The sequence below is a fragment of the Pantherophis guttatus genome, chromosome 7, assembly GCF_059756535.1.
Source record: "Pantherophis guttatus breed Tessera chromosome 7, ASM5975653v1, whole genome shotgun sequence".
Lineage (NCBI taxonomy): Eukaryota > Metazoa > Chordata > Lepidosauria > Squamata > Colubridae > Pantherophis > Pantherophis guttatus.
The window spans coordinates 33,590,153-33,615,347 of record NC_142069.1 but is presented as its reverse complement, the minus strand read 5'-3'; the positions used below and the strand labels follow the sequence as shown (position 1 = coordinate 33,615,347).

Below are 25,195 nucleotides of genomic sequence, written 5' to 3'. Positions count from 1 at the left end.
AAGAAGCACAATGGGGAAATGACATACCAGTGCCCTACTTGGATGTGTGTGTGGACACTACGCTACATGTTTTGGGAAAAAGCCTGCTCTGTATATCAATTCATTTTTATTTCACATTTATCTTTATAAGTTCTATAAATGGCTTGTAAAATATTAATTGTTCTTAGTCTTTGAGAGGGAATGATATTCTTTCACTTCTGATTTGTTCAGAAGTTTTATTTTTTAAATTTATATTCTTCCATTCTGTCAAAAGATCTCAAATTACATTAGAATGATGCCAAGATCTAATATGCACAACAACTCTGTGAGGTAGGTTAACATTGATAGTGTAAGAATGGCTACATAGGTTTAATATAATTATCATGAGAAAAAACCTCCAGGTTTCAGTCATTTTTTGGTTAATTAATTTATAGAGCTGTAATGTAAGGAAAAAGAGTTGCAAATACTATTTTTTTCCTTCCAGGCCAAACATGCTGAAAAAATATTCCAAATTACTTTCACTTCTAATGGGGATAAAAGGTACTTAACAGTGAGGAAAACCTTTTGTTTGTTAAAAGAGTTTTTTCAAACGCCATATGTTTAGGTATAAAGGGAAAATAATATTTTCAGTTGTTGCTAGATTAATCTAATTCTAATCCCCCCTTTTTAAAAAAAACTGCTTTGACTTGTTTTGTTGGAAAAGAAGAGATGCATTGTCAAGAACATATTTTAGATTGGCTTACAATATTTTGGGTTATCATAAATTCTTTTGTCTAAAGCTACTCAGTGGAGTGGGATAACTAATCTGATAGCATTGTTGAGGCTATGGAAGTGATGAGGAACAACATGCTCAGTTTCCCTTCTGGTAAATAGATGTCACCATAGCTGTCCCATGGAAGCTGTTTGTGAGTATGCTCATAAAATTCCATATGTAATAAATTGCCCTTCTCAGAAAAGGTGAGACAAAGCATGAGCCTCTTCTGAGTGACTGCGTTGACTAGAAATGTTTGGAAACTTAAGCTTTCAATAGTGCTTTCAAAACCGATTATTAAGCCCTAATGTATTTAAATTTAAAATTACACTTTTAAGTATTCTAACTATTATTGATACTCTTGTAGTTAAAAAGAATATCTGATAAACCTTCATAAAGGTTTATGCTTTTTATTGTTATGCCTTCATATAAACTATGTATCAGATAAAAAACAACAACTTATAAATCAAAATATACAAAGATCCCAAATAACCAATGATAGTATGAGATAATAATAGTAAGTTTGTTTATTAATAAATAAAGATAATAGAAATGTATAAAATTATTACCCTTGTAAATTAATATCAATACTATTTTCTGAGATTCATTCTGTCAGTCGAAAAAGCCACGATTCAGATACAATAAGGGCGTTTCATGAGGTTTGCAAGGAGAATCCCCAATGTTTGCAGATATACAGAAGAGAATAAAAAAGACACAAAGCGGATAAAGAGAAGAATTCTAAACAGACCCTGAAGATGTTGTATTCTCAGTGCTTATAACTGCTGGATAAAAGAGAGGAATGGAAAAGCAAGATAATTGAGAATTTATAAAGAGAACATGGACAATTAGAACTTTGACATGTATTTATATACTGTACATTGCAATATTTCTTTGTGGTAGTTACTTTAACCTAAGGAATTTTTAAGTTGTAAGGCTATGTCCAATGTTATTTTCATACATGCAGTGAAACTTCTATTTCTTTCTATGTTTTGTTTACACGCTCCAAGTTGCTCTGAATCCTAATCCTTTATAATACATTTAGGAGGTACGAAGAAACCATTTTGCTGAAAAAGCAGTAAACTCCAATAGTATTAAGGCCGATTTAGAGTTTCCCGCAACTGCCCTTAGCTATCACCGCATACCTACACTGCAAAGGGGTGGTTGAATAAGCATAGGTTGTAGATGGCCATAGATTGGCTGACATAAACACCTCCCCAAACCCAACTATGTATCCTGCGTGCTGATTGGTTGATCCAACTTCCTGTTCTCTGCTGTTTGAGTGCTCCCTAGTCAACAAACAACAGACACATATCTTCCCTCACCTACAGTGTCGGAGAAGTCTGCTTGATCCTTGATAATTTGATGAATTATATTAACTGAAACTGCCAGGAAAAATTCATTAAAATTGTTCTTCATACATTTCTTAATATTCCAAATTGTCAACTTAAAATACTCAATATCAAGGATGGTATATTTTGTGAATTTGGAGACGTTTTTGTTTTTTATAAATTTTGTATTTTATATTACACTACAGAACACGCACCAAACTGCAAATATAGCAGCAGTGCAGAAGTAGTATTTCATTTATTTATTTACTGAATTTGTGTCCCATCCATCTCACTACCAAATGACTCTGTGCAGCATCTTACAATACCATAAATAACAGAACAAGTAGTATGAATAAAAACGTATGTACAAAGTTAAATATTTGCATTGTTAACTTGCTGATAGCTGTGTTTTGTTTTACTTTTTATAAGCTGTTAAGTGACCACATCCAAATGATATAAAGCTCGGTGTCTCTTTAATATAAAGATTGCTTAGTAATTGAAAGAATTCCATTTCAGGAGAAATATTGTTAAGCATGTATTTATACTACTATACACGTTATATCCATAAAATATTACATGACAATCAAACACTAATCTTAAGTGTGCTTGATTAATAATTCAGCATACTAATGTGATAGATTTTTTCCCTTCCAATCACTATAAGTTATTCTGCCAAAATCTTACTAGTGATTTTAAAGTATGTCATTCATTAAGATAAACTACTATAGTGATGTAAGTCATTAAATAAAAGCATTTTCAGTTGCTGTTAAAAATAATAATTTGTCGGGTTGATTTCTATTAAGGAACTTAATCTTTGTTTAAACAATATCAAAATGTAATTTTTATTTAGGAATACTGCCAATTTTTGCATGATTTAATTATCTAATATAGTATTTTCAAAATAGAAATGATCAACTTTTTGAAAAGTTACATTATTTAAAATTAGGAAACATAGATTGCAATATATAAGTAAAAATTGTTTCTGTGGGGATTCGTAAATTATCATATATAACAAAAGTTTCTTAACAGAGAGAAAAAAACTTATCTGCTGAAAAATTTCCCTCTACAGTATTCAGTTTTCCTCTAAGGTTCCAGCTTGTGTATAAAAATTGGGTATTTAGTTTTTTGTAGTTGTTATAGTTTTTATCTGACCATTAGTAAGAATGTCTTTATACAAGACTTAAAAAGAAGCTTTATTATGAAAAATAAGCAGCATAACAAGAAACACTTGTCTGGACCAATTATTTAATAAAATTAACAATATTAACATGAATTTTATAGTAAAGTTTCTTAAGACAATAATTGCATAGGCAGGCTATTTGAATGGTTTTGTTTTTTGGTATCAATATTCTAAATGATATAAAAGTATAAGCGCATCTTTAAAATTATGCTTAAAAACAGCATAGAGCAGTTCCAAACAGTCCTCATCATATATTAACTTGCAAATGAGTTTAATATTGCTCCTTTTCAGTCAGCAATTTATTGACTTCAAACAGAAATACTTACAAATATTTAGTATTACCATTGAATTTATTCCTGTATCATTGAACAGATCTATTTAATTTCACAATCCAAGATTTCATTGTTTTTAAGACTATAACTTACATTTTAAAAGTTGGTGCAATTGTATTTCAGAATTTGTGCAGTAGGCCTTTTCTTTCTCAGCAACAGAAGATAACATAATTTTATATACTTTTAAAAGTTTAAATTAATCTATCTCTGCTTCTTTCTTGGAACATATTGAAATATATTTAACTAATAAATATATTTTAATTAATAAAAATAATGAAAAAGTGCAGGATATTTTTAAATAGCAAAAAGAAGACTATAACCATAATTTTTTTTAAAAAGTCCCATAAACATTTTTATTTAGTTCACACAGAAACGATTTTTTGAATATATTTAATATTAATATAAAAATTTATATTAGAAATAGCAACAGTTATGCTTTGATTATTCAAAACTTAATGAATTATTTTGAATACTGGTTGAAATGTATAATTCAGGCAAGTTAAAATATATCATACAACATCCATTTAGTCTGTTCTCTAACATTTCATTAATAACTCCAACTCCAATAACTTTACAGGAAGTCATTTACATTTATCAGATACAGAACTCCAAGATCTGCATTCATATCTTGTCCCTTGAACATACTTAGCAAAATAGTTTCCCTTGAAAGGATGCTAGAGCAATCATGATAGAAATTAATTATATAAATATATACTTATAGGTCTAGACAGATTGGCTAAGACCTGTTGGCAGCAGGGCAGAATACAAATTTGATTAATAATGCTGAATGAAGTTTTCATCAAAAGAATTAGATATATCTAATTAACTTTTTTTGGGGAAATAACAGGATGGGGTACAAAATACAGCAGAAAGCAATTCAGGTGCATAATCAGTCAACATATTTAAATATTGTTCCATTTTTATTGTTTACTGGTTTTTGACCAGTAGTCAATGTTTGGTAAAAGTGAATTGTAACTAGTTGATTGGAGGATCTCTTTCCCTCTAAGCCCCTTAAGTTAGATTTTTTTATATTCTTTAAAATTGCCTTTTATGGACATAGCTACAGTTCACTGCTGAGTTAAGGTTTCTGTGTTCTACAAGTAAGCAGTCTGGATCAGCAGAATATTCTCACAGCATGGAGAATATCCAGGTATTCAAGTTTTTGCCCTTCCCCTTCAAAAAAGCTATTTGAACTATATTCAACATCTAATCAAGAACAAATTTGTGTAGAAGATTTTTTTTGTCTCCATGTTTTCAATGCTTTATTTTTATTAAGGAAAATCTTCTGACCCACTGAAAGCTAATGTTTTAGAGGAAAACAAAATAAGCTTGGAAGTCCAACTTGAAAACTACCCATCTCCTCTTCCTGCAGTATATAGTGTTCTACTACAACATAATTGCATCTACTGAGGGGAGATAGAATGTTTATAATAGCAAAAGTAGATCTAAATAGTCTTATCCTCTTATTTACGAGATAATGAAAATTGAGTAGCAAAGCTAATATAACCCAACCATTATTCATAGATTGTTTACTAAATAGCTGCCTGCTGCTGGGCAAATTTTTGGTGCTGGGTTTCTGCTGATCAGAGCATTTTTGTAGATACAAAAAGAATAATAGTTAAACATTTTTCCCTCTCTTCCTGCCTTGTATTAAAATGCCAATAAACCATTGAAAATCTGGTTTCCACCTACTTAATTCTATAATTTTGAAGGGCATTATAATTCTCCAATTAAAAATTAGCTTCAGTGTTGAGTGGCTGTTGATAACCCCAGTGGTATTACTAGTTATTTCAATATATTTTTAGTTTCAGCATTCTACCCTGTTTTTTTCTTACAGTTCTGCACATATCTGTGATTAACAATCCTACTTATAAATAAAACTGGTCCAACCGAAATTGCATGTTTTTGAGGGAACAGAGGGGTTCATTTAGAATTATGAGACAATGTTGTTGCTATTTTCTTCAGATAATCAAGAGGATGCTATTTACTGATTTGTTCATTTTAATTTATTGTGGCTACATTCCTATTTCAAAATATCACTTATTTAAACTTATTTTATGTGGATCTAGGAATTGCATTATTATATTATGCCATCTCACATCAAACCTCTTCATCATTTAAGTGTATCTTTTTCCTAATTACATTGATTGTTTTCTTACATTTGTTTTGGTATAGTGTTGTTTTTTTTAATTTGTTATATACTTATTAGATTTTAGTTTTGTTTGCTTTGGAAAATACCATAGAATCCTGTAGTTTTCTTCTCCCAGTTTTGTTGGTTTTTTCTTTGACAAATTGTTGCGGACTGCCTATTCAGTTATTAGAAAGATTCAGTTTTATCTGATTATCTAATCAATCTATTTTATTTTATTTTACAACTAAAACTTGGTTAAGGCTTTGTAATAAGAGTACTTGTTGTAACCCTTTCCCAAGACAAATGCCAATTAGTACAGGTTGTGTTCTACAGATAGCCCTCAACTTACAAACACAATTGGGACTGGAATTTCCATCATTCAGCAATGTGGTTGTTAAATGAATCATGTCCAATTTTATGACCATTTTGCCTCAGTTGTTAATCAAATCACACGGTTAAGCAAATCCAATTCAACTTCCCCCTTTGCTTTTTGTAAGCTCCCTGGGAAGGCTGCAAATGGCAGTCACATAATGCAACCATCATAAATATATGCTAGTAACCTGAGAATAGTGCAACAGCCATAAATAGTTATTCACTTACGGCGAGTTCAGTCTAAAGTCAAAATGTTCTAGAGATCAGTCCCTGTAGGGTTCTCATTGTTTTTCCATTTTTGATGCAGTACCATTCATTTAGTGACCAGCATTATGATGGTGCTAAAAAGTGACTTATGATAGTACTTGCACTTATAACTCTTGCAATATCTTGCAGTCACATGGTTACTATTTGCAAACTTCTCAGTTTTGGAGAAGGAAAATCAATGGAAGAATGTACCAAATTGAGGCCACACAATGTTTCATTTAACGATCAGTGATCAGTTTAACGACCACAGCAAAAAAAAGTCATAAAAATTTTGGTGTGGTTTCATGATGTCTCACTTGATCACACCGCTTAATGACAAATTTTCCAGGCCCTATTGCAGTTGTAAGTTGAAGTGTACTAGTTTTAGAAATTTCCTATACATCACACCCTTTTTCCATTTCTTTATGTGTCTCTTCTCTTTTCTGTTGTTCCTCTTTTTTGTTGTTTCTATTGTTCCTGGTCAACAATAGAATTCCTTGGTTGTGGCAGACATTTTTCCAAACTCTGAAACACGCCTACCACCTTCATACTGTTTAAAAAAATATTTTCATGGAATGCTTCATTGATAGTTATTGAAGTCTTTCTTAATTTCTTATCTGTCAGTAAATAACCTCCTGAGCCATTTCAGCCAGGTTCTGATGTGTCATCTGTTTGATCTCAACTGCTTTAGGTTATGATTTGCTGGTGAGTAAGGCAAGCCATCAATTATCAGTACTGGTGTTGTTGGACTTGTCATAGTCCCTATGTTATTTTAGTCAAATCACTGTCTGATCTCTTCTTAAAAACCTCCAGTGATGAAGCATCCATAACTTCTGGAGACAATTTGTTTCATTGCTTGATTGTTCTCACTGTCAGGAAATTTCTCCTTATTTCTAAGTGGATTTCTCCTTGATAAGTTTCCATCCATTGCTTTTTGTCCTACCTTCAGGTGCTTTGGAAAATAGGTTGACTCCTCCTTCTTTGTGGCAGCCCCTTAGATATTAGAAGACTGATATATCACCGCCAGTCCTTCTCTTCATTGGATTAGACATATCCAGTTCCTGCAATCATTCATCATATGTTCTAGCCACCAGTCCCCTAATTATCTTTGTTGTCTACTCCACACTCTTTTCTAGAGTCTCAGTTTTTATATCATGCCAATCAAAACTGGCAGTATATACTTGCAGTATTCCAAGTGTGGTCTTTCCAAGGCATTATAAAGTGGTACCAACACTTCAAGTGATCTTGATTCTATCCCTGTGTTAATTAAGCCTATTAATTAAGGGGACATGATGGCTCAGTGGCTAAGACGCTGAGCTTGTCGATCAGATAGGTTGGCAGTTCGGCGGTTCGAATCCCTAGCACTGTATAACGGAGTGAGCTCCCGTTACTTGCCCCAGCTTCTGCCAACCTAGCACTTCGAAAGCACATAAAAATGCAAATAGAAAAATAAGGACCACTTCGGTTGGAAGGTAACAGCGCTCCATGCGCCTTCAGCGTTTAGTCGTGCCGGCCATATGACCATCGAGACGTCATCACACAGCACTGGCTCTTCAACTTAGAAACTGAGATGAGCACCTCCCCCTAGAGTCGGGAACGACTAGCATGTATGTATGAGGGGAACCTTTACATTTATCTTACATTGAGTTTTTTTGGCAGCTGCAGAATACTGTTGTTGTTCACTAGAATTCCTAGATCTCTCACAGTTACTGTTGTTGAGCCAAGTACTATCTATTCTATATCTGTGCATTTGGTTTTTCTTGCATAAATATAAAACCTTACATTGAATTTCATTTTGTTGGGTAGGGTCCAGTGTTCAAGTCTGTTGAGATCCTTCTGAATCTTGAGCCCGTCTTCTGGAGTGTTAGCCTTTCCCACCAGCTGGGTGTTGTCTGCAAATTAGATGAGTTCCTCTTATATCCCCTTCTCTAAATCATTTATAAAAATGTTGAAGTGTACTGGGCTTAAGACAAAACATTGAGGGTGCTTCACTGCATTCTTCCCTCCATGTAGATGTAGTTCCATTGAGGAGTACACTTTGAATGCAGTTGATCAGCCAGTTATGAATGCATCTGATAGCGATGCTGTCTAACCCACATTTTTCTATGTTATGAAGTAGTAGGTTGTGGTCTACTTTATCAAATGCTTTACTGAAATCCTGATAAATTATATGGACAGCATTTCACTGGTCCAATTTGCCAAAAATGCAATAAGGTTTATCTGGCATGATCTGTTTTTGACAAATCCATGTTGGCTTCTGGTTATAACTTTGCTTGCGTCTAGATGTTCACTTGATTCTTTCCAGGATCTTCTCAGGTATTGATGTCAGGCTGATTGGTCTGCAGTGTCTTAGATTGGTTTTTTTCCCCTTTTTGAAAATGGGAACCACATCAGCTCTATTCCAGTCATCTGGTAGTTCCCCGTTCTTTAGGATCATGGTTCAGGGGTTTTAAGATCCTGTCTTTCAGCTTCAGATCCTGGAATCCATCTGGGTCTGATGATTTGAACTCAAATCTCTTACAATTTTATACTTATCCTTTTTGCCTTTCAGTTTATCAGAGAATTCTTTATGCAGCCATTCTGGTTTCTTCTGGGATCTCTTATTTTCCTTATTTAGTGATATTGTGACTTGGCTTTTATAATCTCACTTTTTAAAGTTTCCCAAGTTTCTTGGTTTGGTTTCCTCTTTGAGTTTTTCTATCCATGAAATCCTTCCCAAGTGTTCTCTAATTTTGTTGAAATCAGCTCTCTTAAAGTCAAAGACTCCAGTTTGATTTTGTTACTTTGCTTGTGCTTGCAGTATTTTGAATTGCAACATAGCATGGTCACTCCCCACTAGGAGGCTTAGGGTCCTGTTTTAGGCCTACATTTGTTTACTGTATATAATCTGTTTCAGATTTTTGATACTTTCGTTGTTATTGTTCATCTGTCATAGTGATGCTCAGCTGTAATTCTCTGATCTTATCTTGGGTGAAGATAGTCTTCCAACTGTCTTCCTGAGATTTCCAGATGGATGTTTTCCTGCTACTTCAGACTAATGTGGACAAATTGAGCTTAGTGCCTTCTCTTTTTTTTCTAATTGTTTTTCGTTCTTAGTCCTCTTTTCAAAAGTATCAACCACTTTTAAAACTCCCAATTTTACAGTCAGTGATATGAGTGATTTTTTTTCTAAGTTCTTTCATTAATAAAACCACGTGAATCTGCACACTTTTCTCTTGTGACCCTAAACATTTGGCCATTTCCTGCTGTTGAGGCAGCCAAGCAATTCCTCTTTCAGTTGTGTTTGTCTTTAGTCCAAACTAACGCAGTCCATATTGTCTTAAACCTTTTCCAATATACATTTTTTTCTTCCTTAGCACATGTCTACATTGATCGTGCCAGTTCAAAGTATTGGTATTGACTTTCCAGGCTTTGTTTACAAGTGATTGAAAGAATCTGATTGCAACTCTTATTTCAGTGTGCAATTAAAATTGCTTATTTTGCCATTTGTCAGAATTACCATTTCATGCTTAAAACTTCCCATCTAGCTCTTCTTTGGAACTGACTATCTCTCAAATTACAAAGACTTACCTCCTATGATTTTCAAAGGCCCCTGAACACTTTGTACAGGACCCTAATGAAGCTAGAATTATTTTTATACCTATTATCTAACTCAAGCCATTCAGTTGCCTGAACCACGAGATGGGCAGCAGATAAATTTAATAAATATCATGCTGGAATTTGTTACGGTAGTGCTGGAGTTTGCTTGCTTGTTTATCAAATTGATTTGCTGCCATAGTTCAGATAACTCTTGAGTGGCTCGAGTTAGATAATGTAGTAAAATTGATTGAGATACACACAGAATGATATTTATACTAAGTTATGATTTTCAACATTTAACATGTACAACATTGTACAACATGTACAACATTTAGGTAAACATTTATATCAAATAAAAACTAATGCTAGAAATCGTAATGTTCAAAAATAGATACTGTGGTCAGGATCAATTACCAATACCTGTTTGGCCAGCAAGTTTATTGATGAGGTTATGTTGTGTCAATTTCTATAGCTCACCATGTAACCAATTCAGTTTATTATTTTGCAAGCGGAAACCCTTCCAAAAAAGAATATGGGATCTGGTAGCATTCTTTTTCTTTGCAAGACTTAAGAGAGCTTCTCCCTTAAAGAAGCTCTTAAAAAGGTTAGATGGAACATGAAATCTACTGACATCAACCCAAAGTACCCATGGGATAAAATGTTGTTTCATATACGTTTTAATCTATTTATATAGCACTTTTGGTGTTAGTATTTTTGTCTCAGTTTCTGAAGAATGAGGGTAAAAGATTAGGATTATTTACATTGGAGATAAGAAATCTATGTTGCTAATCTCCAATTCTGAATAACCCCAACTATCGTGTCTAATGGTAAGAGAGGCAGGACAGGCATTATATCAATATCTTAATAATACCCCTGATGAAATTGAAGCACCTTGACTTTTAAGTAGTACTGAATGATGTTTGTTTTAATTTTCAATATCACTGAAAAATTTTTTGGGTTGATTAATTTAAATTTTAGCAATTCATTCTCAGGCACTGGGCAGTAAAAGATATATTGCCAATACTGAAAATATGGTAATATATTTATATCTGGCCAATGAAATTTGCTAAACAACTCTTTAGGATATGAAACAAACTTCTAACATGTACATAATTCAGGTATAGAATTTAATATTTCTGTAATATATACTCTTAAGAACATTTTTATTAGATTTTTTATCCCATATTGAGAAAAAAGCTCATTAACATGCTTGCATTAAGACAAGTTTGTATAATTGTTTAATTTACTATCAGTTTAATTGATTCTGTTTTATATATTTTCTCCCTCCCTCCCTCCCTTCCATGAAATCAAATATAACTATTTAGTAAATATGCAGGCCTGGTGAGGTTATAGCAATTTACTATTTTTTAAAAATTGTTTGATGTGAATTAAAATATACTGCGGATCTTTCAGTTAAAAGCACTATGTTGGAAACATGTAGTTGATTAAAAACAACCTAATACTTACCTTTCTGTGTAGCATCTTACAAAAAATTCTTTTTGTAACATTATGTAGTGTAAATGATTCAAGCAGAATTTATAATGCTGTAAGAAAAAAAAAGGAATTGAAATCAGGCTCCTCCTGCATAGCATTCCTTGCCTGCCAGTAATATTTGGCTTCATTCCTGTAGTCAATAATATGTGACATGGACTTGCAGCTGCTTGGATTCAGTTCAGTTCAGGATTAGATATTATATCCTGAGCTACCGATTGGTTCGCAGAAACAGTCTTTGTGTCTTGTGAGTTTTTTACTTCTAGCACTTGTGCCATATCTCTGCAGCACATGCACTAATAGCACTAATAGTGTATACTCCATAAGGGAGGGAGGTGCTTTGTGACAAGTGTTTCACACATTGCTACGTTCTTACTGGCTGAGACTGAATACACACTGCAGCCATTTTAATCACACTTTCAGTGTAGCTGAAACAGTGCAGCCTCAAAATGGCTGATGAAATTGTCTCTGGAGCAGTTTAGCATGACTATGCTAATGAGCAAATCTGATGCAGTCACATGTTACAGATTTAGAGGTAAGAGCAATTAAGTTTTTGTTTTTTATGAATTAGTTCAGGATATATATATATATATATATATATATATATACAAATATTAGACTATGAAGTAAAACTATTGAACAGAAGTTTTTCTGTTTCAGTTTTCAGCTTGTGATGAAGAATTATAGAGAGTTTGGCTATTCCAGCAGGTTTGCAAAAGTCATTCGGTGAAGGGTTGGGGTCAAAGGGTCACATTAATATAAAATTATCATAAATATGTATAATCATTGTTTTGACATTCACATCAGCTGATTTAGACAAAAAACAAGATATGGTATGTTTGTTAATCTTTGTTTTCAGTTTTAAATATATTAAGATTATTTTTAATCATTCATAAAGGTTTGTAAAAGATATAACTATATTTACAAACATAATTTTAAATTCTTCAGTATCTGAAACAAGATAGAACACTATTTTTGAATAGCATTTACTCAGAAACGATGCATTCATATACGATGTTAAAAAATTACTTCTTAAATTTTTATATTTGCTATTTTGTAAAATAGTATTAGTTTTTTTTTAAAAAAAGTTTTTGATGCATATTAATTTGAGATATAGGTTCACTTACATAAAAATATTATGACCCACATTCCTATTTTGTTGTACACGATTTATTAATGGTATCTTAGGTTTGCATGAGCATTGCCTTGAAGCATAAATAAGAAAGGTAAATTAATAGCGCAAAGTTCAGAAACGAGATATTAAGATAGAATCTCTTTTGAGTTTGATGTCTGCTATCTTCATGGACATTTGCCATGGTCACCTTCATTGAAATTTTTCAACTCACTAGTTTAGCGTATAGGCCTGGTACTCCATGATTGTCTTTTATCCATGTGCTAACAGGCTTACCCCTTCTAACTTCGGAGACCAGATAAGTTCAGCAAAGTGCTGCCACCTACCGAAGGAAAAAATATTAGATTGTTTCAAATTTTAATGTGCTTTTAGGAGGATATTTTGATATTGCTGCAGGACACTGGATTACTAATTATTAATTATAAGATTGGCATTAACATCTCATATAAATACGTCTCTGTCAAAAGAATTGTTGCCCATTAAATCATAATTTTTGTAGGCTATACATTTTTATATCAGGTTTATCTAAAACATAATTCCTTTTATTCAATTCTGCTATACTGTAATTGAGTAGTATATGTGACTGCTTATCTGAATACTAATAGTATTTTTAAAAAACTAAGAAAATGCTACTTTTGTGAAGAAAAAGCAGACCACTGTGCACATACTTGGGGCAAAACTTGCCTATCCCTTTTCCAAGATGTGGTTGTGCTTGCACTTATCAGAATATCAGTGGGTCTTAGTGCAAGAGGGATGTCTGTTTTCAAAAAGCAGTTCCATGAGGAGAGGCAATATGTCCACGTTCATTATCATATCAAGGAAATCAAACCATCCCTTCACTAACCTCTTAAAATTAATGGATATTACTATTTATTCATCCTTAAATATCTAATTAAAAAGCTAATTTAAGAATATATGAATTATATGTTTGAAGTCACATTTTCCAGGAGCAAAATGTGCACTATTATAAAATATATAATAAAAAGGTTTCAATTTCATTTTTGTTCTTGTAAGCAATATTTCTATGTAAGTTAGGCATTTATTTATCATTGCATGGGTTTTAAAGGGATAAATGGTCTGGCAAATGTGATAGTTATAGAAGCAAGCAGTAAAAATGTTACCAATAAACATGATCAGTTACAAAATACATTTTAGTTATTTTGCATACTTTATGAATATTGACAATCTTTTCAATTATAATTTTTAAAGAGGTTTTGCAAAATAATCAATTTATAAAAAGAGAAAAGCACTTTCCTCATTTAATAAATTTTATTTGTATTCCACTTACATTTCTTTATGAAATATTTTAGATGGTTGAATATTTTTCAGATATTAGCTATATTTTACTTTATTACCTAAAATATCAAAAATAATTTTTGTTTATTTGTGCTGATGCCTAAATCTAGAATTTTCCATAATTACTGCAATCCAATGGAAGAAAGCAAATAATTATCAGGAAACAAGATAGGATTATTTTGCTTTGTGCTTTTCCACTTTGTATAATGCTTTCTTTCTCTCCAGTGTTTTGTAGTGTTGATTTAATTGGCAAAAATACTCTAGCTTTTACTTAGTTAAGTTTTCTCATGATTTTAAAAGAATAGACTTACTGTAAAAATGTTAAAATATTCTTTTTCATCAGTTATTTTGTGGAATTAAAACAAGCAATGTTTCTTTTATAATTGGTCTAAGTTTCTATCAAAAGTCTATTATATTAACTTCAATGTGAGATTTCAGCATGTATTTAATTCTTCTGTTGGAAATAGTGGATTTCAACAATGCATCGTTTCAGATACATTGTGCCTGTAGAAGTGGAAGATTAGCTACAATCCTGTCTAGACTTGTAACATTACCATTGTTAGCTCAATTTCCTTCACTGTATGATTTTATCATTTTGTAATAAAAGGTTTTATTAAAGTATACAAGCACTGAAATAATTCAGTGATTTTATATCCTTGCGTTTTGATTTGTCAGTATAAATAAGATGTACATCTTAACCATCATATACTTTCCATTTAAAAATTGTTTTAAAGTTGTACATTAAATCTGGTGTTTACATTACTTCTCTTCCTTCTCCACCCCCAAAATTCAGCACGCTGGCCTCACTGACATTGCAAGATTGACCTTTGCAACAACCCAGCTTCTACTCTTGCTTATACAATCTTTTAATGAGATAGAATCAACTTTGATAAATTACTTTTTCTCTCACTGCTTATACTCTATAATTTTCCACTAGATAATTTGTAATCTACAACACATTTGTGAGAAGGTTTCATCAGAAAACTAACCTAAAATTTTCATTCTAGTTATTTGCTGCTTTAAAATATTCCTTCTGATGCAATGAGAATTTAGAACAAATTATTGTTGGAATAGTACACTAAATTATAGTTACTTTTGGATGATTGATTTTTAAAACAATGTATTGTGTGCCTTTTAAAATACCTTTTTAAAATATCTCATGGTTAAAAAAAACTGCAATGAATATGTGACTTTCAGTAAACACTGATCATGAAATACTTTTCAGGATAAAGGAGTTAAAATGAGGCAAAATCAGTGTTATTTTAAAGGTCAAATGCTACAGATGCAGCATTATCATGTTAATTGTGCAATTTATGAAAAATTAGGTTGCCAGTTTAACAATGGACCTCCTTGCTATCCTTCCTATACATAAAGTTGGCATCTTGGTGATCACCAACATTCAGTTCCTGAAATTTATTTCATACTCAAGCTGCTTTTATGATCTACCCAACCAATAATTTTAATAATTCCCTAAATATTTTAAGGAATATTTTAGTTTCCTAGAGGGCAGAAAGTTTTCTAATTTTAGGCTTTGAATAAGAGTGGACATTTTCCATCATCATCCCTCACTATGAGCTATCATAAGTAACCACTGACTTTAAAATAATATATATGTGGAAGTGTTTTATATTGTCAGAGAAGAATTAATAGATCTCCAATAATTTTTGAGCTATAGCTATAGACCTTATAACTGATGCTAACAGTACTGCAAATTAATAATACAGCAAAATCTACATTCTCAGATTTCACATTCCTTCTATAAGGTCTTCGATAATTCAAGACACTCGAATTCCTTTCCAGAGTCTTACCCGATAATTGAGATTTGATCATTATCATTTATTTGTATTAAACTAGCTGCAAATTAGACATTCGCAGTTCCAAAATTAGAGAACTATTTTTCCTAAAGTTAAGAGCAAGACTTCATCCTTGTTTATCTTAAAGCCTTTCTAGAAATCTTTTTATTCAAACTGCATTTCATTACACTGGACTTCCTTGTGATTATTTTTGAAATAATTTCTTTTAATTTCTTTATCAATCACAGTATTCAAAGATTTTCAAATATTGTTTTTTTCAGTCTTATGCATGTCTATTTAAAAGCAAATCCTGTAGATTTCGGTGGGTTTACTCTTTAGTGAATCAGTAATGGTTACAATCTAATCTCAGATAATCAAAGTATATGATGATTCCTCAGTTATAAAATCACAATTTGCTAAAATGATTTATTTCAGATTCAGAATACATTTTATGCAAAGTTTCTACTCTGTAAATAACATCCATTTCAAATTTAAAAAATGCTGAGGTTTTTTTTAAAGACAATACTTGATAGCAATATTTAACCTCTTGTTGAGATAATGTTCTAGTAGCCTTCCATGGCTTGTGTTTTTATTTGTATAAAATCCAGCAAAGTGAGATAACAACTAAATATATTTTTTTCTAACAGTTTTTCTTGGTATTAGATTTACAGCAACACCACACTTTGAAAACAAGAGTCTTCAATGGTTAAGGGTCACGTTTGAGTGAGCTAGATATTTCTAGTCCATCAAAGGATTAGGGGAACATGATAACTACCTTCCAGTACATGGTGGGGGGCTGTCAGAAAAAAGAGGGGTTAGACTTATTCTCTGTCATGCTGGCAGGATAATACAATTAGTGGGTGTTCCTCTACCTCCTTGCTTTGAGGCTGAGTCAATCATTTCTTTAGTCCCGCCTCCTACTGTGCATGCCCAGTTTTGACTCAGCCTTTCATGCAAAGAAGAGGCACGGAGAGGTGCTCCAGAGGAAAAGAGTTGTTTTAGACCACAGGATCCAACTAACAGAAGGAAAAATTAATGGTAGCAGAACCGTGAGTAAAAATTGGGCTGTCTCTGTGGGCAGATAGAATAGCCACAGCGGGCGGGGGGGGGAAGCTGTCCAGCAGTGAGCCCTTAAAAGCACCAGCTTTCAGCCTACTGAAGCTTTAAACTGAAAAGCAGAGGTCCCAGGACATCATCTGAATAATAAAGGGGCTAGAGTCACTGCTCAGTTTCAGCTAAGTACACTCGTTAATGGCCATAGAAACAAGAAACTCCAGCATGGGTGAGTCTGCCTGTCTTCCAGGAACAAAGGGGACAAACATGAAGGATTACTCAGAGACGGGCAAGTGGGGAGGAGCAGGTATTCCCTGCCCTAAACCCAGCCCAAGAAATGAGCTCAGAGGGGCCCAGAGGGGCTGCAAGAGTAGCAACACTTGATGAGAGGAAAGCCTCTAATTTCCAACAAATCCTCCAAAGCTGAGGAGAAAGACGCTTTGAGGAGACAAAGCCATTGATAAAAGCTTTGCAAAAGCTGAAAAGGAGGTGGAGTGGAATGGAATTTCCCGCTCTTCAGTATTTCAGCCAATAGAGATGAAATAGCAAGGAATTAGTGCCAGAGCTGCAACACCAGAGGGAGCTGGTGAGCAATCAAACCAAACGATCCTTTGTTTTGGAGAGGATGAATCCTTGCATGAATTGCAAGAAAAGTTTCAGGACTTTGGAAATCAGTGGGAACCTCATCCAAAGAGGATGAGACTGGCATCGGCTACATACTCTCCCACAACTGCAGGAGCTAGATCACTTGCATTTATGAATAAGATGAAAGCTCTGATATCAGAGGCTTTAACGCAGATAATGTCTGACAAGAGGATCAGACCAGCCCTGTAAACATTGAGAGAATATCAGAACAGGATCATCCTTTACCAACAAGGAGGCAAAAAGGGGGCCTGGCATTACACAGGTTTAACTCCTGCATTTCATCCACTCCAAGTGAGGCTTCAATTTCAGGAGGAACAAAGGGAGACAGAATTTTCTGATGAAAAGGAAACCGTGGAAGATACTCCAGCATTTAAAGGTCTATTTTGAACAAGCCTGTTCAAGCTTTTGTTAAACATGCCATGGCAGCAACTGACATGGGCACTGACCCTATGACAACTAGGATAAAACCATCTATGACAAATCCAAAGGATAGGCTTTTTGCAAGACCAACGGTGGAATGCGAGACTGTTCCCTCTTCCGAACTGTTCAGAGAGATGGTGCATGGACAAATGGTCCAACCAGTGATTTTCCCAATGCCAGATGGGAACAAAAAGATCTATAATGTAGAGCTGGAATTTGCAGAGTCTCTACAACCTCCAACAATTGATGGCCCAGTGGCTGCCTCAACATCCTCAACCATCCTAGCCAATGAGGCAGAGGAGGGCTTGAAAGGAGAGGACAAGAAGGCAGAGCAGACCCTGCATAAGGTCCACCAAGCAGCAGCATGGGCAGTCAAAGCTACCACAACTGCCTCATTTTTCAGCGGAGCTGCTCTGGTCTGGCTTCATGAGACGCAGGACAAGGCACCACTTGGTGATGTCCGATCACAACAGGATTTTAACAAATAGCTACACTGGAATTTATAGCAGGTGCCACTCTCAATGGCGCTAAGTACACTTCCAAAGTCATCGGAGCTTCGGTAGTTCCAAGATGCTTGGGTTGGCTCCGCCATTGGCAGGTGGAGGTAAAACATGAATGGAAGCTAGCTTCTGCCCCGGTCAAGGGGAACAGGCTATTTGGCGAGTCCATAGAAGGCAGCCTTTTCCAGCCACAAATGCTGGTTTTGGTTACCAGCAGAACCAGAGGCTCCACACATACGGCCAGACCAGTCAATCTGACAGAGCCGGATTTAAAGACAAGACAGGACAACGGTTTCCTGGGAGAGGTTCATTTCCTGGGAGAAGTTCAATCAATAGGCCCTTCCGACGCAACAAGTGACAGCAAGAGCAAACCACCTATTGGCGGAAGACTGGGCTTATTTGCCAACCGATGGGTGACAATAACAGGGGATGCCTGGATCCTGAACACAGTAAAGCGAGGTCTAGCACTAGAATTTCTATACACACACACACACACCCCGAACTCCTTCAGAAGGTGCCCAATATCAAGGGACAGGATAAAAAGGAACATCATGGAGACAGCAGTTAAACATTTGCTGGACATCCAGGCCATAGAACCTGTCCCTCAGGACGAATGGGGACAAGGCTTCTACTCAATCCTGTTCTTGGTGCCAAAGGCTTGGGGGGGAGAGTGGAGAGCAATTTTAAACCTCAAACGATCAAAATGTCACATAGTATATAAAAGATTCAAAATGCAGCCCCTCCAGTCAATACTGGGGAACATTTGAGAATACTGGGGAACATTTTAACATTGATAGATCTCACAGAGGCATATCTGCACTTTCCCATTCTTCAAGATCATCAGAAATTCCTAAGATTCTGCTATGCCGGCAGGCATTACCAGTACAGAGCCCTCCCATTCGGGCTATCCTCAGCACCCAGAACGTTCACCAAAGTATTGGCAGTAGTGGCAGCACATCTCAGAACCGTTCCGGTTTGCATCCAATGCTACCTGGATGACATATTGATATAGTTCTCAACAAAGGCCAGGGCAAAGGAGGATTTGGAAACAGCAATACAAGCACTGCAGAAGCACAGATTTTCCGTCTACTTTGACAAGAGCCAGTTGACTTCAACCAATCGACTGCTACATTTGGGAACGGTCATAGATACCACCTCATGTGAGGTGTATTTGTCACAGGAACGCCAAACGAGCATAAAGGCACTGGTGGATCAGCTCCTAACAGCCCAAACAGTGTCTTTGGATCTGCTACTGCAGCTCCTAGGCAAAATGGTGTCCCGCATAGCAATCATGCCCTGGTCACACCTGCACGCAAGGACATTACAATGGTTCTTCCTACCACATCAGAGATCAGGAAGGAGCAACGCCAGGATCAGGGTGTGGGTTCCACCAAAGGTGAGGCAATCACTTCAGTGGTAGAGGTCACAGGCCATAACAAGGGGGTGTGGCTTCAAGGAGCCGAAACGTCTGACCATCACAGCAGACACCAGCCTATTCAGTTGGGGGGCACATTGCCAGTCCCAGATAGCACAGGGTCAGTGGTCCCCAGCGGATCTCAAGAACAACATCAACTGACTGGAACTCAGGACGACTCACCTGCCATTAAAAAAGGGTTCCAAAGGGTCGCAATGGGTCGACATACTCATCCTGACAGACAACATGACCACCAAGGCCCACATAAACAGCCGGTGGGGACACACTCCAAAGCACTCATGCAAGAAACTGAACGCCTGGGCCTCTGGGCAGAGAAGCATCTCCTCTCACTCAGAGCAGAACACATCTTGGGGTCAGCAAACGTACAGGCAGACTGGCTAAGCAGAACAAGGGTCGACCACTCAGAGTGGCGCCTACATCCTGACCTATTCTAGGAGTTGGCGAAAAGATTCGGGAGTCCAGTCCTGGATCTTTTTGCATCCAAAACGAACATGCAGTTGCCAAGATTCTGTGCAAGATTCCCGACACAAGGAGCGGAAGGAGCCAATGCTCACTGCAGCCCATGGCCAAGGGGACTGCTATATGCATTCCTACCACTACCATTGATCCCGAAAGTGATCAGAAAGATAGTGGAGGAGAGGGCAGAGATCCTGCTCATAGCACCACACTGGCCCAGATGGCTATGGTTCGCAGATCTGGTCAACCTGTCGGTGGCCAGACAGTGGAGGATTCCCACGGACATAGGATGTCTCAGCCAGCAGGATCTGCTACACCCAGAACTGCAGTGGCTTCAACTGACCTTCTGGCACTTGAATGTGCTAGATTAGGTCAGCCCAAATGTCTCACCAAGGTTATTCAGACAATACAGGCCTCTAGAAGGCCGTCAACCAACAGGATCTACGACACCACATGGAGAGCCTTCTGTGGTTGGTGTGATAAAACACATATCGAACCAACCACAGTATCAGTGATACAAATTCTAGAATTCCTACAGGAAGGCCTGTCTCCCAATACCTTACGTAGACAGGTAGCAGTGATAGCATCAGTCTTGGGCAGCGGGAGGTTGGGGTCCATCATCTGGCACCCACTGGTGCACAACTTCCTCAGAGGAGCAACCAACCTAAAACCCCTAGTGGTTCATAGATATCTAACATGGGACCTGACAAGGATCCTGAGAAGATTAATGGTAGAACCATTCAAATCATTACGCTCTACAGCTTCCTCACCTGGAAGGTAGTCTTCCTCGTGGCAATTACTTCCGCCAGACAAATATCTGAACTGGCAGTCCTGTCCATAAGAGAGGATCTATGTGTATTTCACCCAAGTAGGGTAATATAACGGCTAGATCCCACCTTTCTACCAAAGGTGAACTCCACCTTCCACAGGGCACAGGAGATATTACTGCGGGATTTTTGTCCTAGGCTGGTACATGCGTTAGAAAAGAAGTGGCACTCCTTGGACATTAAAAGGGCGATACGTATCTATCTAAAGAGAACAGCTTCTATCAGAAAGACAGAGTCAATGTTCGTTTCAATTAGTCCAAGCTCATTGGGCAATAAGATTTCACCATTGACAATAGGTCGGTGGATTTGAGCATGCATTACTAAGACCTATGAACTGCAGTCGTTGCCACTGCTTGGACGAGTGACAGCCCATTCAACGAGGAGCATGGCCACAATGGCGGTGTGGAATACTCCAGCTTCCATCAAGGACATCTGTAGCGTGGCAACGTAGTCTTCTCCGTCGCCGTTCATCAGACACTACAAGCTGGATGCTTTCACATCAGCAGAGACAGCCTTTGGCAGAAGAGTACTTCAGAGAGTACATACAGAGGCGGGAACCCAGGACCAGACTTTGTCCCACCCTTAGGACAGTCAGCTTTGATATGTCCCACAAATTGTATTATCCTGTCAGCACGACGGAGAAAGAGTGTTGGTCCTACCTGAACGCTTCTTCTCGTCGTGCTGAAGGATAATACAATCCCATCCTGGCAACTGTCAGGTCCTAAGTCCAGTAGTGATCAGTAACAGTACCGAAGAACTCCAAAAGTCACTCAATCAGCCTTCTTCAAAACTGGGCATGTGCAGTAGGAGGAGGCAGGACTAAAGAAATGATTGACAGCCTCAAAGCAAGGAACACCCACGAATTGTATTATCCTTCAGCACGATGAGAAGAAGCTTTCAGGTAAGACAAACACTCTTTCTTTAAGACACCAGAGGGCAGGACAAGAAGTAATGGGTGGAAGCGTGTTAAAAAGAGATCCAGTCTAGAAGTAAGGAGAATTTTTCTGACAGAACAATTAATCAGTGGAACAGGTTGCCTCCTAGGGTTGTGGATGCTCCATCACTGGAGCTATTCCAAAATGGACTGCACAACCATTAGACTGGGATGCTATAAGACTTCTGTCTTGAGCAAAGGGGTTGGATTAGAAGACCTCTGAGGTCCCTTCCAGCTCTATAATTCTATGATTTAGCTTTAAAATATATGTTAATATTATACATATTTCTTAGGCAGGAGACAGTATATTATGCATTTTACCCCGTTTTCACCGGTAGACTGTACATTTACTTAAATGAGTATCCCATGATTCATATTATGCATACAGAGGTTTGATCTCAATCAGCAGGGGTAAGATAAATAAAATGCCAAAGTAGTGTAAAGATAGTATCTTAAAATTCAGCTACAATTAAAATTCAGCTAGAGTAGGAAACGCAGTGGCAACTTTAGCAAGCTTTAGTGGTATTTGTTCACACTGCTGTTCTGGAATATAAAACTTAATTGGGGAGAGGAATGGAAGAATGTCAAGCTTGTGGTCAACCAGGAATTTCAGCTCTGTTTTAGGGAAAATTTTCCTGAGGAACTAGGTTAATAGATCGTCCTGAAAATGGAGAATTATTCATGTTTTAAGTCTTACTTAATTAAAATAGCCATGTTTTAAGTCATATGTAATTAAAATAGCTTTGACTTTTATTTATAATCCAATGCAAACTTGATGACATACTAGATTTTAAAAGTTCCAAAGAATAAATAAAATATTTACAATAATTTCTAAATTAAGGTTATCTAAATATATAAAATATATGAACAGTCAAATTATTTTTATTATATATTGAATATATTATATATTGAAAATATTGATATTTTTTATTTTGATTGAGGCAAATTGTCACTGAACTTTCAGTTCTGTTTAGAACTATTCATCCTTGAACATAAAACATAGTAAACATTTTCTAGCAGCATCTTACTGCAGTTACTGTAGGAAATAGATGCTTGTTTTATCTACATTTCTACTACCAGGTAGGCAGTAAAGAGTCTACCCCATCTGGAATATCCAAGCAATATTTTTGCTCTGATGGAAGGGGAATAAAAATAAATACTTAAAATAGATATTTTTTAAAAAAGTAGTTATTAAAATAATGCAAAAAAGAACAAAATTTTAAATTTGTATGCAAAATTTAAATTGCTAAATTTATGTGTTGTTTTCTCTTGTGTTACAATATGCATTTTTTCTGCTGTGGCATGTTATAAGGGAGACATCACATTGCACACATTTCTGTGGAGGCAACTGGTAGCACTGCAGCAAGCATCGCCAATAATCTCACTCTAAAAGCTTTCTAGTGCAGCTGACATTTTTAGACTGTATTTGAGAGCTAATATGATTCCTCTAGGAGCATTTGTTGTATAAATAAAAATCTTGGCATTCGTTTTTCCAAAAATGGATAGTTAAATGAAAAATTATGCATTAGGCAGGTTCAACAAACATGCAATATATTTTGCTTATGTAAAGACAAATAAAGCCTGTTCTCAAGATGGCTGACCTAGAAGTGTTCTTCTACTGTTTTGATAAATAAGCAGCTAAACTGAAGAGGAAGTTCGTTTGATGAGTGTCAAGCTGTCTCCAGGTAAGAAAAGTAATTTCATAATATTTTAAAATATATTTATAAGTTTATAAGTTTTTAATTAATTATAGTTTAATTTAATTATACTTTCAAGATTTAAAAAGCTGATTAGGTTATGTGACAGTATTTTTGAGGGTTTAGGATTGTTGGAGATAGCCACAGATTGATTATTTAATGGAGTAATTGACATAGATGTATCTGTGATGAGATTGTGAGCATGTTTAGTGAGCCTCTCATAAAAAGAGTTTGGCTATAGTTTTATCCCATATTTTTATCGCTAAATATAATTGCAGTTTCAACAGAACAGAAAGAGTGATGGGTTTTTTATTTTTCATTTTGTTTTATGTCTGATAGTATTAAATATATATAATTAGATTGTCAGACATTATTTGAAAAAGTGATTGATTTCCTCCCATACCAGGAAGAATTTGCTTAATCTCTAGATTGAAGCATCCTGTAAGATTGGAGATTTACTCTAAAGTTTCTAGCTCTCAAGTCTGCATTAGTACATTTTGGAACTACAGTGATACATTCCTAATAGAATTAAAAACCGAATAAAGAATTTTAGTTTAAAACTAATAATCAGCATTTTAGGGTTTTTTTTGCCTATGTCCAATTAAAAACACATCAGTTTATATATCTTAGATAAGTAAATGGAAATCATCTTTAATTTCATATTGTACAAAATATTTGGCATAGCTTCTATAGCATTGTCTTTTCAGTGTTGATATATATGTGAACATGTAAAACATTTGTTCATTATTTCTAGTGTTTAATTCTATGACATGTTTGGGAAACAGCATTCATTGAACAAGAATAATGATAGTGTCAGCATTGTAGAATAAATCCAACAGTAACAGAAGAAGCTTAAAACTGCATGTGACCAAAGGGAGAAATGTTTTCATCTCATTATTCTAATTTACCTTTGATAGAAGTCTACGTCATGAATATATTTAAGATTACAGATTGAAGCTTTGAATAATTTAAAAACCATCTTTAATATTTTTTTATTATTTTAAAAGTAAAATAATAATTTTATTATTGTGTGTGTGTGTATGTATGTATATACACACACACCAAATTTATATTTCGCTGATAAAGAAATAATATATATAAAATAAAAATAACTTGGACTTGCTAAAAGAAAACACCAAAATGTTAAAAAAAATTAAATGTTTTTAAAATTCTAAATTATAAATCTTAAAAAATTTTGTAGAACAAGAGTTTCCCTTGGTGTTGAAAACTTGACAAAACTTTATTAAGGAGACCTCACCATTAGTCTATTAGTTTATCCATTTTTTCATAGTAACGAAGCTTGAAAAGGTTCAAAGTTTATCAATATTACATAACTAAACAATTCATTTGTAAATCAAAATCTTAAGGCTAGTGAATATTATGAATATAATGATATGATTAAGCAACTCACCAATTATTTAATTAGTGGCGTTAGCGTAAACCGTTAGAACTCATGCTCTTATCTTTTAATGGTCTTATCTTTTAATATCCATGTTGTACATTGCAATTGGGGTCTAGCCAGACTAGATAGAGAAGCAGAGACTAGGTCTTGCTGGTCCCAGCTAGATGATTATTGCTTATTGTTCCATAATTTGGTTGTATAGTTCAGAAAAATATT

The 25,195-nt window shown here is 35.3% G+C and overlaps 1 protein-coding gene across 4 annotated transcripts in view; it reads left to right on the top strand.

Moving 5' to 3' along the window:
* The window catches only part of ATF7IP (activating transcription factor 7 interacting protein), an 86,847-nt gene that overhangs the window by 2,527 nt on the left and 59,125 nt on the right, over positions 1–25,195 (top strand). Inside the window, exon 1 of one of the 4 annotated variants that reach the window (XM_034403538.3) lies at positions 11,573–11,924. The exons of 2 other annotated variants lie outside the window; for them this stretch is intronic. The gene's annotated coding sequence lies outside the window, so the exon portion shown is untranslated. Of the gene's footprint in view, positions 1–11,572; positions 11,925–23,206; positions 23,566–25,195 lie in introns of those variants that run through there. One more of the 4 variants, XM_034403537.2, reaches the window with a different exon arrangement.